The sequence below is a fragment of the Pristiophorus japonicus genome, unplaced genomic scaffold, assembly GCF_044704955.1.
Source record: "Pristiophorus japonicus isolate sPriJap1 unplaced genomic scaffold, sPriJap1.hap1 HAP1_SCAFFOLD_82, whole genome shotgun sequence".
Lineage (NCBI taxonomy): Eukaryota > Metazoa > Chordata > Chondrichthyes > Pristiophoridae > Pristiophorus > Pristiophorus japonicus.
Window position 1 is genome coordinate 1575730 of NW_027254740.1, and position 14495 is coordinate 1590224.

Below are 14495 nucleotides of genomic sequence, written 5' to 3' on the forward strand. Positions count from 1 at the left end.
ATATTATTCTGCAGATAAGGAGATCAACTCTGCACAATTCTACGTGCTTAGCCTCAGCAACGTCCTGCACAACTGTGGCAACGCTTCCTTATTCTATTACTCCAACTGTCTTGCAATAAAGGCCAACATGCCATTGTCTTTCCTAATTCCTTGCTCTACGTGCACGCCAGATCGTTCTGCTTCCTGTGCGAGCACATCCTATCCTTCCCGAGCACAAACATTTAATAGTTTCTAATCAAGTAAAAAATATTCTCTTTTTCTATTCTTCCTAATATAGTGAATAACGTCACATTCCCCCACATAATACTCCATCTATCAACGTATTGCCAACTCACTTAATCCATCTATATCTATTTGTGTCTATCTCACAGTTCAGTTTTCCATCCATCCTTTTATCGTCAGCAAATTTGGATATATTGCACTCGCTCCGATCATCTAAGTCATTCGTTATGATTGTTCATAGCTGAGGCGCATGCAGTGCCTTGTGGCACCCGACAAATTTAGTCTGCCAACCGGAAAAAGACCCGTTTGACCCTACTCTTTAATTTCTTTCCGTTAATTAATCCACTATCCATGATAATACATCATGCCCAAACTCATGAGCACCAATCTTGCATAACATACTTTTGTGTGCAACCTCATTGAATGCATCATGGAACTCTAAATATATGACATACAATGCTTCCACATAATCTACCCTGCTAGCTGCATCCTCAGTAAACACTAATAAATTTGTTTAACATGATGTCCTTTTCGTAAAACCATGCTGACTCTGCCTACAAATATTCTCATTTTGTTAGAAGCTTTTTATCACTTCCTTTATAAAGGATTCAAAGATTTTCTGAACAAGTGTCATCAGTTTAACTGACGTTGAGTTCCTTATTTGCTCTCTCCATCCTTGCCTTAAAATTCATTGTGACTATTCTAAAAAATCTAGAGGATTTTTGTTGATCACACCGAATGCAGCCACTAATTTCGCAGTCACCTCTTTTAGAACCCTAGTATTTAGGCCATCATGTCCAGAGGATTTGACGGCTTTAATTCCCATTAGTTTCTCAAGTACCTCTTCTTTGCTGATGGAAATTACAATAAGTTTTTCATTCTTATTAGCCCCTTAGTTCCCTGCTATTTTCTGTGCGTGTTGTGTTCAATACTGGGAAGGCGATAGAAAGCATATTTGTTTAAAGTCTGCCATTTCATTATTCCACATTATAACTTCTACTGCTTTCCTACTCCTCATGCTTACAACAATTTTTGCAACATTATAAGCCTCTCATTAAGTGTGATACTATCGTTCCCTTATTTAGTTCACCAGTGATGGAGTTCTTACTTCTTAAAAAAATCTATATTCGTTTATCATTTCGGAATATTTCTTTAAATGTTTGTCTGTGGTTAGCTTCCACCATACTTCTTAATCTAGTTTCTAAATCTACCCAAGTAAGCTCACCCATCAAACCTAGGGATCAAGCTACTTGACCTCGTTTGCATCAATCTACCTGTCGCAGAGGCATCTCTCCATGACATCATTGTTGGCAGTGACAGCCACACAATCATTGTGGAGACGAAGTCTCGTATTCACACTGAGGACATACTCCATTGTTATGTAGCAATACTATGGCAATAATTGGGAGAGATGCAGAAACATTGTAGCAACTGAGAACTGGCCTTTCATGTGGCGTTATGGATCATGAACAGCAGAAGAATTGTATTCCACCACAATCTGTAAATTCATGACCCTTGATGTCCCTCAATCTGCCATGAATATCAAGTCAAGCGACCAAACCTGCTTCAATGTGGAGTGTTGACGAGCGTTGAGGATGTTTCCAGTAGAGTGGACAAGGGAGAACCAGTTGATGTGGTATATTTGGACTTTCAGAAGGCTTTCGACAAGGTCCCACATAAGAGATTAATGTGCAAAGTTAAAGCACATGGGATTGGGGGTAGTGTGCTGACATGGATTGAGAACTGGTTGTCAGACAGGAAGCAAAGAGTAGGAGTAAATGGGGACTTTTCAGAATGGCAGGCAGTGACTAGTGGGGTACCGCAAGGTTCTGGGCTGGGGCCCCAGCTGTTTACACTGTACATTAATGATTTAGACGAGGGGATTAAATGTATTATCTCCAAATTTGCGGATGACACTAAGTTTGGTGGCAGTGTGAGCTGCAAGGAGGATTCTAAATGCTGCAGAGCGACTTGGATAGGTTAGGTGAGTGGGCAAATGCATGGCAGATGAAGTATAATGTGGATAAATGTGAGGTTATCCACTTTGCTGGTAAAAACAGAGAGACAGACTATTATCTGAATGGTGACAGATTAGGAAAAGGGCAGGTGCAAAGAGACCTGGGTGTCATGGTACATCAGTCATTGAAGGTTGGCATTCAGGTACAGCAGGCGGTTAAGAAAGCAAATGGCATGTTGTCCTGCATAGCGAGGGGATTTGAGTACAAGGGCAGGGAGGTGTTGCCACAATTGTACAGGGCCTTGGTGAGGCCACACCTGGAGTATTGTGTACAGTTTTGGTCTCCTAACCTGAGGAAGGACATTCTTGCTATTGAGGGAGTGCAGCAAAGGTTCACCAGACTGATTCCCGGGATGGCGGGACTGACCTATCAAGAAAGACTGGATCAACTGGGCTTGTATTCGCTGGAGTTCAGAAGAATGAGAGGGGACATCATAGAAACGTTTAAAATTCTGACGGGGTTTGACAGGTTAGATGCAGGAAGAATGTTCCCAAGGTTGGGGAAGTCCAGAACCAGGGGAACAAGTCTAAGGTTAAGGGGGAAGCCATTTAGGACCGAGATGAGGAGGAATTTCTTCACCCAGAGAGTGGTGAACTGTGGAATTCTCTATCACAGAAAGTTGTTGAGGTCAATTCACTAAATATATTCAAAAAGGAGTTAGATGAAGTCCTTACTACTAGGGGAATCAAGGGGTATGGTGAGAAAGCAGGAATGGGGTACTGAAGTTGCATGTTCAGCCATGAACTCATTGAATGGCGGTGCAGGCTAGAAGGGCCGAATGGCCTACTCCTGCACCTATTTTCTATGTTTCTATGTTTCTATGTACCAGCAAAATGACTTGGGCTATCTAAAAATGAGGAGCCTTTCGAGGGCAGCTGCAACACAGAACAACATGAAAGCAAGACAATTCTTGCATCATGCTATAGACGGATCTCAGCGGCGCCACAACTAGCGGACCAGATCAAAAGCTCTGCAGTCCTGCCACATTTAGTCTTCAAGGGTGGTGGTCTATTAAAACCTGATGGGAGGAATAAAATTAACATCCTCAAGGATGTTGATGCTCAGCACACAAACACATCAGCAAGACGTTCCGACTGGATGATTCATCTCGCCCTCCTCCTGAGGTACCACCATCTCAGAAGCCAGACATCAGCCAATTCTCTTCATTCCACGTGAGAGCACGAAGCGGCTGAGCGCGCGCAATGCACGAAAGGTTATGGGCCCCAATAATGTCCTAGCTGTTGTCTGGAAGACTTGTGCTGCAAAACTCGCTGCAACGCTAGACAAGCTGTTCTAGTACAGCTGTAACTCTACCCGACAATGTGGAAAATCGTCCAGTTATCTCCTGTCCACAAAAAACAGGGCAAATCCAATCCGGCCAATTGCCATTCCATCAATCTACTCTCAATCAGCCGGAAAGTTATGGAAGATGCCATCGACAGTGCTATAAAGCAGCTCTTACCAACCAATAACCTTCTCACGGATGCTCAATTTGGATTCCACAAGGACCACTCGTGCCTAGACCTCTTTACACCCTTGTTCCAAACATGAATTCCAGAGGTGAGGTGACAGTGACTGCCCGTGACACCAGGTCAGAATTTGACTGAGAATGGCATCAACAAATTCAAGTAATGTTCTCCTGTTATGTATGGAGAAAGAGTCAGACTAAACACTGTGAGCTCAAAATAAAGTGTGACCTTAGTCTTTTATTACAGGTCTCCAGAGTGCCTCTCCAACCGGTGATGCCTCCATAAATACTTTTGCTCCCAATGGATTATGGGATCGCTTGGGACTACAGTGGATGAGCCCTCTGGTGGCTGAAAAGAGTAAATTCAAGTTCAAAAATATAACAACACTCTTCTCCAAAGTCAATAGTGTGACTATTTACAATGTGTGTCGATCACGGGCCCATCTTCACCTGGTTGTTCGTCTCGGTGTGAAAGCTGGTATTGTTGAATCATTTGTTGAGCCCTCGCTGTGCAGCTCGCCTTGCTGGGCTGCCTGCTGTATTGGGTCCTGCTGCGCTGCTGTGGATGATGGGTTCTGCTTCGTGGTAAATCGTGATGCCGTTTGCCGCTGGTGTGAATGTTGGGAAATTAAAAATGGTAGGCTCCAAGTTGGGTTCCTCAGGATAGTCCATAACTCTGAGTTTGATTTGGTCTGAGTGTTTCCGGTGAATGAGACGATTTGAAAGTTTAACCCAAAAGACCCTGCTCCCCTCTTTGGCAAAAACAGTGCCGGGAAGCCAATTGGGACGTTGCCCCTAAATCAATACAAATACAGGATCATCGATTTAAATCTCGCATGACACATTTGCGCTATCATAGTATATACATTGTTGAAGCGGCCTTCTCTCTACATGTTCATGTAGATCAGGATTAACTAACGAGAGCCTTGTCTTAAGCGCAATTTTCATATGCCGTTCAGCAGCTGGGATCCCAGTGAGCAAGTGGGGTCTCGTGCGAAAGCTAAGCAGGACTCGGGATAGGTGAGTCTGCAGCGAGCCTTCAGTTACCCCCTTCAAGCCTTGCTTCATAGTTTGTACTGCTCTCTCTGCCTGATCATTGGACGCTGGTTTAAAAGGAGCAGATGTGACATGTTTGATCCCATTGCAGGTCATGAATTCTTTGCATCAGCACTGGAAGAACATGGCCGGTTGTCATTCACCAGGACATCAGATAATCCGTGAGTGTTAAATATGGCCTGCAGGCTTTCTGTTGTGGCACCTGACGTGCTAGCCGAAATTATGTCACGTTTAATCCAATTGGAATAACCGTCTACAACCACAAGGAACATTTTATCCAAAAACCGGCACGCATATTCAGCGTGTACCCGAGTCCACGGTTTGGAGGGTGAAGACCATAAACGTAGCGGAGCCTCCCTGTTACATTGCTTAACTGAGAGCATGTATTCCATCTGTGAACGCAGGACTCTAAGTCCACATCGCTACTCGGCCACCACACGTGGGATCTGGCTAACACTTTCATCATTTCGATGCCTGGGTGTGCACTGTGGAGGTCGTTGATGAAGGTGTCTCTGCCCTTCTTGGGGACCACTATTAGATTGCATAACAGAAAGCAGTCTGTTTGTATAGACATTTGATCTTTGCATCGCTGGAACGGCTTAATCTCTTCCTCTCTTTCTGGATGTCCACTGGGACACTGCACCAACTCCCGTGAAGCACAACGCTTGTGATTAGAGAGAATAAGGGATACTGGCTTGTCCAGGTTTTAGTCTGCCAGGCAGTGACGGGTGATTGCTCACTCTCAAATGCTTCCATAACTATGGCTAGATCTGTGGGAGGCGCTATTTCCACCCCGATGGTGGGCAATGGCAGCCTACTGAGAGCATCGGTGCAGTTTTCTGTGCCTGGTTTGTGGCAGATGGCGTAGTTGTATGCGGACAACGTGGACGCCCATGTCTTAATGCGAGCCGATGCGTTGGTGCTTATTCCTTTACTCTCGTAAAAAAGGGATATGAGTGGCCTATGGTCAGTTTTCAATTAGAATTTAAGCCGCAACAGGTATTGATGCATTTTCTTTACCCCATAGACAAACGCTAACGTTTCTTTCTCAATCATGCTGTAGGCTGTCTCAGCCTTAGAGAGACTCCTGGATGCATTGGCAACTGGTTGCAGTTTCCCAGAATCATTCGCTTGTTGTAATCCACACGTAGCGCCATATGACGATGCATCACATGCTAGTACCAAACGCTTATATGGTTCATACAGCATAAGCAATTCGTTTAGAGCATAACAATTTTCTCGCTTTTAAAAAGGCATTTTCTTGGCTTTTGCACCAAAGACTCGACTCTATTCCGGCTTGCGAACAAGATGTCGTCCTGGAAGACCACGGTGTGCCAGACCGACCTCGATAAGCTTTCTATGTTTCTCTAGAATATTGCCGCCACTGATCGGATTCCAAACGGGCATCTCTTATAAAAATACATTTGTGCATGTTGATGCAGGTGAGTGTCTTCGATGATTCCTCCAGTTCCTGAATTATGTAGGCTGAAGTCAGATCCAGCTTCGTGAAAGACTTTCCTCCCACCAACGTTGCAAAGAGGTCATCGGCCTTTGGTAGTGGGTGTTGGTAGTGCAGGGAGAAATGATTGATAGGTACTTTTAACCACCACAGATTCTGATGGTGTCCTCTCCCTTGAGGACAGGAATGTTCGGAATGGCCCACTCGTTGAACTCGATCGGTGAAATGATGCCCTTCTCGGCAGCCAGTCTAGCTTGATCTCTACCCTTTCTCTCGTCATGTATGGTACTGCGCTCGCCTTGTGATGGATGGGTCGCGCCCCACGAATTAGGTGGATCTGCACTTTTGCTCCTTGAAATTTCTCGATGCCTGGTTCGCACAGCAAAGGACATTTGTTTAAGACCTGGGGATACAAAGTGTAGACAACGGATGAGAGCGCCTGGACGTGGTCCCAGTTGCAGCATTTCTTTCCGAGGCCAGCTCCTGCGAGCAGCGTGGTACCATCGCCCGGTACCAGCCAGAGTGGTAGCTTGTGCACTGCTCCATTGTCGGAGACCTTTACTACGGTAGCACAGCCGATTACAGGAATCAGTTATTCTGTGTAAGCTCTAAATGTCGTGCGAACTGGAGTTAAGACTAGCCTTGAGGCCTTGCTGCACCACAATATTTCGAAAGTATTTTTGCCCATGATAGACTGTCTCTGCCCGTGTCCAACTCCATTGACACCGGGAGTCCATTTAGTTCAACATTCATTATTATGAGCGGACAATTCGTGGTGAATGTGTGCACCCCATGTACCTCTGCCTCCTCAGTCTGAGGCTCTGGTTCGTCATGATCCTCCATGGAACTGTCCTCCTCTGCAACAGGTGGTTTGCAGGTTTAGCAGAAGTTGCGGCTCGCCTGCACACTCGTTGGATGTGTATCATTGTCCAACAGCACTTGCAAACGTACGCTGTGATTTGGCATGAATGGAAACGATTATCACCCCCACAGCGCCAACAAGGTGTTAATGGCCTTGCATTCATCACGTTTGAGAGTGGACCCTGAGACATCTGCGGACGTGCAGCTGCAGGTAGGTGTGACCTGCCCTGTACTTTACTATTCGAAAACAACGTTACTTTGTTCGCAGTATTGTAGCAGCACGTGTGTGCTGAGATATTCGCTTCGTATTGTAATTGGTGGCAATGAACGTCTGGGCTATCACTGTGGCCTCACTGTATGTTGGAGTCTCCACAGTCAAAACTTTGCGAAGTATGATTTCTTGGACAATGTCAATTACCAAGCATTTGCTCCAACTCTCCTTCAAATTCGCTATGGCCGACAAGGCATCTTAACTCGGTAAGATAACTCGCCACTTCCTGGACTTCAGAACTTTTGTAGGTGTAGAACCGGTATCTCACCATCAGAATGCTTTCCTTCGGAATCAAATGCTCTCGGAGCAATGTCCACAAATCGTCCTATGATTTCTCCCTGGGTTTCGCTGGAGTAAGAAGATTCCTCATGAGGCTTTACGTTGTTGCCCCACAGATGGTGAGGAGGATCGCCCTTCATTTGGCAGTGTTCTCTTCGCCATCTAGCTCGTTGTCAACACAGTATTGGTCGAGTCGCTACACAAATGTTTCTCATTCATTTCCCTCCGAGAATTTCTCCAGGATGCCCACTGTTCTCTGCATCTTTATGTTCACGATCTGTATCTCGTCGGCAGTTGTTATGTATGGAGAAAGATTCAGACTTAACACTGTTAGCTCAAAGTAAAGGATGACCGTAAACTTTTATTGCAGCTCTCCAGATTGCCACTGCAATTGTGAGGCCTCCATAAATACCTGTGCTCCGAAGCGATTATGGAATCCCTTGGGACTCCAGGGGATGAGCCCCCTGGTGGCTGTACAGAGTAAATCCAAGTTCACATATATAACATTTCCCATGACTAGTGTCATACCTAGTACACATGAAGATGTGTGTGGTTGTTGGAGGTCAATCATGCGAGCCACAGGGTATTGCTAAACGAGTTCCTCAGGGCAGTACCGAGGCCGAACCATCTTCAGTTGCTTCAAAGATCACCTTTCCTCCATCAGAAGGTCAGAATTATGGATGTTCGCTGATTATTGTCAGCGTTCAGTTTCAATAGCAATTCCTCACAAAATGAATTGGTCCATGCCCACATGCAACAAGTCCTTGATGACATTCAGCCGTGGGCTGATAAGTGGCATGTAACATTAATACCAGTCTAGTGCCAGACAACGACTATCTCCAAAATACCGCCCCTGGCAATTCAACGGTATTACCATCGCTGAATCAGCCACCTTCAACATCTTGTTGTTACCAATGACCAGAAACTTAACTGGATCTGTCATATACATACTGTGGAAACGAAATTGTGTCACAGGCTATGTATTCTGTGGTGTGCTTCCCACCTCTCGGACTCTCCAAAGTCTATCCAACTTCTGCCAACCACACAATAGGAGTGTAATGGAATTATTTCCACTTGCCTGGATGAGTGCTGCTCCCACAACATTCAAGAAGCGTGGTAACCTGCAGCACAAAGCAGCCTTCTTGATTGTCACCCCATCCGCCATATTCAACATTCAGTCATTTGACCACCGGCGCTCCATGCCTGCAGTGCTTAATCCCTCAGGTCATAAACTGGCTGCTTCTACCTTCTCCTTTAATATGCAGTTAGAGAACACCATCTAAACTCGAGTTTTCGGTTATTCTCTGCTGTATTAATGATTATCTCAGAGCTCTCTGAAGCGCATTGCAAATTTCTCTACATTAAGGCGCTATATAAATTGGTGTTGCTACTAGCGTTTTGGTACTAATATGCGAGAGTTTCTCTTTGCCCTCCTGTTGCAGTACATAATATAGAAAAATAGAAACATAGAAATTTACAGCGCAGAAGCAGACCACTTTGACCCATCCTGTCTGCTCCGGCCGACAAAGAGCCGTTCGACCCGTGGTCACCAGCCCTGAAGGTGACATATAAACCTATGAACATTGGAGGAAAGGTAAAGAGCACCGAGCAGAACTAGGCAGCCACACAACTGAGACACCCCTCACACTCAAACATTCTACACTCCACATCAACTGGAGCCATTTGAACTCCTGGGAGAGGAATAAAACTTAAAACCCAGGCCAATTTGGGGAAAGACATCTGGGAGAATAGCTCACCGTCACGTCCAGGTGATCGAAACTAGTCCACGAGATCACCGTGGCCATATTCGATGACCTGCAGTACTTAGCATTATATCTGCGCAAGCCAACATGTTATCGCCTTACTGGAGCAGTGCTGACGATTGTATTATCCTTAATTTATCCGAGTGATGTTCATCTTGCTGTAACATACTTGGCACTGACCATACTATAACTTATATGGTAGTGAAGCTACTTTTGCATTCGTCATTGTTACCTTACGGAAATATAGGATTGGAGGTGATCTCATCCCTGTGACGTAACTTTCCCAGAACTGCTGTGTACATCACTCATGTAAATAATAATGAGGTTGCACTGCCTAGCAGCGTTGATTGTGATCTCACAGTACTACCGATAACTTGCTGTAGGTAGTGACACGGTCTTGCAGTACAGATTTCGGCAATAATCTTGCAGCACTGATTGCAACTCAAATGTTCAGTATTGCCGTTGGCCTTAATTCGGCACTGATGGAAGCGATACAGTTCGAAAAAAGATCATCCCAGTCCAACACTTCAAAGGCCGTCTATCTTGGGCAGGTGTGTTAATCTATCATCTACTGACACAATAAAATGTTCTACGTTGAGCACAGTAATCTGTGTTTTCACTTCTGTCGAGTTCTCCCCAACACCGGATTTGTCAGAGACATTTACGGATTTAATTTTTGAATGTTAGTTTGTTGGTTTCTTCCTTATTTCTTCAGTGTCTTTTTTAACTAATGCTCTATTAATTCAAGTTATCTCACTGAAATATTAGCGTAGAATATCATGCATTTTCATCGTTGGGCCTTAAGCAACGCCGGAGAAGAGAGTGTAAACGAATATCGAGTAGGGGAGAACGCAAGCCCGAACCAGAGTCCAATAGAATTATGTTCCATTAAAGGAAGGAAATTCAGTGTCCTTTATAAGCAGTGCGCCAGTCACCCTCCTGATTTCTGCATTTGCAGATCAACCCGGTGAAGCATTACACCAAGGAGGTAAAGTCCAAAATCAGCAGTACGGCATCAACACTGCTCCATATTTGTAGTTGACTGATCAAAATGTTAAATTGTATTACTTGTTACACTAGGCTGCCCATAATAGCTCGGAGGGGCAAGTTTGCAGAATTAACTGGACATCAGCAATAGAAGACAAGCCTTAGCATGCTCAATTCTGCCAGAGTAAAATGATAAAACAAAGTTCTTGCTCCAAATGATAATCCAGTTCCTCCAGTTTCAATACGCATGTATATGTTTCGAACACTGCAGAGCAGTATCATGGACCCATACCTTCCATGATTGAAAGATTACATTCACTCAATGATCAAGTACACAGATGACGACTGGTGAATTCAGCCTGGCCTGGTCATAAACTGGGGCCGGGAACTAGTGAAACGTATTCGTCAAAACAGTCTGTAGAACAGGGGAGAGAAAAACCGGAGGATGGAGTTAGTAGTAGATCTGAGGGAAATGGTATGAAGGTTCTGTCTAACTGGCTCTGTGCATTGGCCACTGAGTAGAAATCGTCTGACTGTAACTTTCAGTGATATTAATGGAAAGACAAATGCTGCAGGGATTTTAACAGAGCCCATGGATTGAAGTTTCATTTTGTATTGGGAACAAAGTGTTAATTAAATTCAAAAGCAGATGTGACTGGGACTGATGAGTACAGCCTTCAAAAAAAAATCATTTCTGAAAAATTAATAATAGGATCTTTCAAAATGTATTCCATGAGTTAGCAATTGTGAAAATAAGAATTAACACCGCTCATATATCGGCAGAATTGTATAGAACGATTTAGTTTAGATACAACACTGGATCTGCACGACTCGTGTTATCACAGGTGTCCCAGCAGTCGGTGCATCACCAGTGCTACGAACGTAATGTAAGTACTAGTATCGCAGCAGCAGGAGAATTGCTACAAAAGTAGGATCAGCACCAGTAGGTATAGTATCAGTGAAACAAATGAACAACAGAAGGTAGACCATCTGTGCAACAAAAGTAGAGTAACAGCAGTATCGCAGATGTAGGTCCATCATCAGTGCAACAAAAGTCGTGTCAGATCTACCATCGCAGCAGTCGGTATACCACCATAAGAGACGGGGAGAAGTCCAAGGATATTTTCTGAAAGACCACTAACATAACTCGTAGAGAGGTACGTTATCAGAAACGTGTTGTTTTAACCGAACATTGTATAGACTAAGTAATTCACAGGTAATACAGAAAATGAGCATGCTCAGAAACAGATCCAATCCAACAGGCAGAATACATTTTCTAAGAATGGCGAATCGAATAATTGACGCAATGGATAGGGCTTTAAACTAAAAGGGCATGAGGGGTCAGTTATAGAGAAATTTAGAAATCTGGAGTGAAGTCAAGGCAAAGGAGCAATGTAGCGATTTCGGTAACAATAAATTGAATGTGCAGAAAGAGACAGAGTGTTTAACGGTAAGATTGCATCATTGAATACGATTAAAGCAGGGAATTATGGTAAAACTATTAAAATTGAAGGTTCTTTTATCTGAATGCAAGATGTCTTCATAACTCTGTCGATAAAATAGCGGCTTTAATAGAGATCAATGGATTTGATCTAATCATCATGACAGCGACCTGGCTGCACGGTTAGCAAGCTTTTGAAATATTCCAATACAGTTGAGTTTTAAAAATACAGTCAGAATGGAAAAGGAGAGGGAATATAATGGATAATTCAATGAATTAAGGACAGTCGCGAGAAAGGATATGAGCTCGGAAAAGAAGAAAGTAGAATCAGCGTGGGTAGTGTTAAGAAACAACAAGGTCAGAAATCACTACAGCAAGTAGTTTGTTGGAAACCTAACAGTAGCTACATCGTGGATCGAGTATTAATCACAAAACAATAGTTGCCTGTCACAAACATAATAGAATAATTGCGGAGAACTTTAATGTTCATATAGACTGGACAATGGAAATTGACAAAGGTAGCCTGGAGGACAACTACTTCAGAAATGCGTACATGACAGATTCCAATAACAATATTTCTTGGAAACAACCAGGGAACATGAACTTGTGTTGTGTAATGACAAAGGGTTAATTAAAAATCAGGTAGTAAAGCATCCTCTGGGGAAGATCGACCATCATATGAGAGAATGTCGCGTTGATATCTGAGTGAAACACTTAAGTACGAAACTAGAGGCTTAAACTTAATGAAAGTCAATTGCATACGTATGAGGGGCGAGCTGGCTTAGGTAGATTTAGAAACTAGATTAAGAAGTATGATGGTAGATAACTAGTGGCAAACTGTTCAAGAAAAATGTCCAAAATTGTCAACGAATATACATTTTATTGAGAACTAAAAACTCCATCCGTAGCGAACTAAATAATTTAACTATAGTATCACACTTATGAGAGGCATATAATAATGCAAAAGATATAGTAAACATGAGGCATAGGAGACATTTAGAAACTTTCAAAGGATGACCAACAAGTTAAAAAAATGGAGAAAATCGTCATCATCAGCAGTGCTTCGGAATCGAGGAACAATTGCTTCCACACTAAAAGTGAGTTCTCAGGAGGTTGTATAGTCCAATGCGGGAACTACAGTCTCTGTCACGTAGGGCAGACAGTGGTTGAATGAAAAGGTGGGTGGGGACCTTGGTTTGCCGCACGCTCCTTCTGTTTTCTGTGCTTGTTTACTGCATGCGCTCGGCGATGAGACTCGATATGTTCAGCGCCCCCCGGATGCTCTTCTTCCACCGAGGCTAGTTTTGCGCTAGCGCTTCCCATGTGTCGGGGGGAATGATGCACTTGATCAAACAGGCTTTGATGGTGTCCTTGAAATGATTCTACTTCCCACCTGGAGCTCGCTTGAGTTTCGGGTAGCAAATGCTAGCTTAAAGAGACTGGTGTCGGGAATGCGGAAGATGTGACCCGCGCAACGGAGCTGATCGAGTGTGGTCAGTGCTTCGATGCTCGAAATGTTGGCCTGAGCGAGAACACTGACGTTGGTGCGTCTATCCTCCCAGTGGATTTGCAGCATTTTGTGGAAGCAGTGTTGGTGCTACTTCTACAGCGCTTTGAGATGTCTGTTTATATGGTTCACATCTCTGAGCCATATAGGAGGCGGACATCACTACTGTCCAGTAGACCATAAGCTTGGTGCAAGGTTGAGTTCTTGGTCTTCAAACACTCTCTTCCTCAGCCTTCCGAAGGCTGTTCTGGCACACTGGAGACTATGTTGGTCCTCAATATCGAGCAGGCACCCGAGGTATGGAAAATGGTCCACGTTGTCCAAGGCCGTGCTGTGGATTTTGATGACGGGGGGCACTGCGAGGTCAGATTGCAATATAAGAATTAACAAGCAAGAAATGTTTAAAAAACGATTGTTCGAACTATTGCAGTTATGTGAAAAGGTAGCCCATAGCAAAAGTTATCCAAGACAGGAGGAACTGTGTTGTGGAATAATGGATTTGAAGAGACTTTAATTTTTTTTTAATATAACTTCACTCTATATGACACAAAATGCTTAGTAAAATAGTGGTGAACTGAGGGGCTATTAAGAGTCATAAACGTAAAGTACTTACGATCAGTAGAATAAAAAGCACTTGAGAAACTAATGCGACTAAAGCAAACAAATCCACTCGATATGATGGCCTACATCCTAAGATTCGATAACAGGTGGTTGTGGAGGAGTTTGATGTGATCAACCATAATTCCCTAAGATTGTAGAATGGTCCAAACGGTTTGGAAGGTAGCAAACGTACCCACTATCCAAGCAAGGATAGAGAGAGGATTCCGGAACTGCAGACAAAGTAGCCTGATGGCAGGTGTTGGGAAAGGTTGCAATCCATTATAAAGGAAGTGGCAAAATGTTACTGAGAAAATAAAATTAGCATTAGTTAGAATTTGCATTGTGTTATGAAAGGGATATCATGGTCAACAAATTGGATAGATTTTATTGAGAAAGTAAATGGCAGGCTCGATAACGTGGAATCAGTGTATTTAACATATATAGATTTCAAAAATGCATTCGATAAGGTGCCACACTAAATTGATGTTATGGAAGATTGTTGCTCTGAATTTGGGAAAATGTATTGGCATAAATAGCGGATTGGTTAACAGACAGAAAATAGA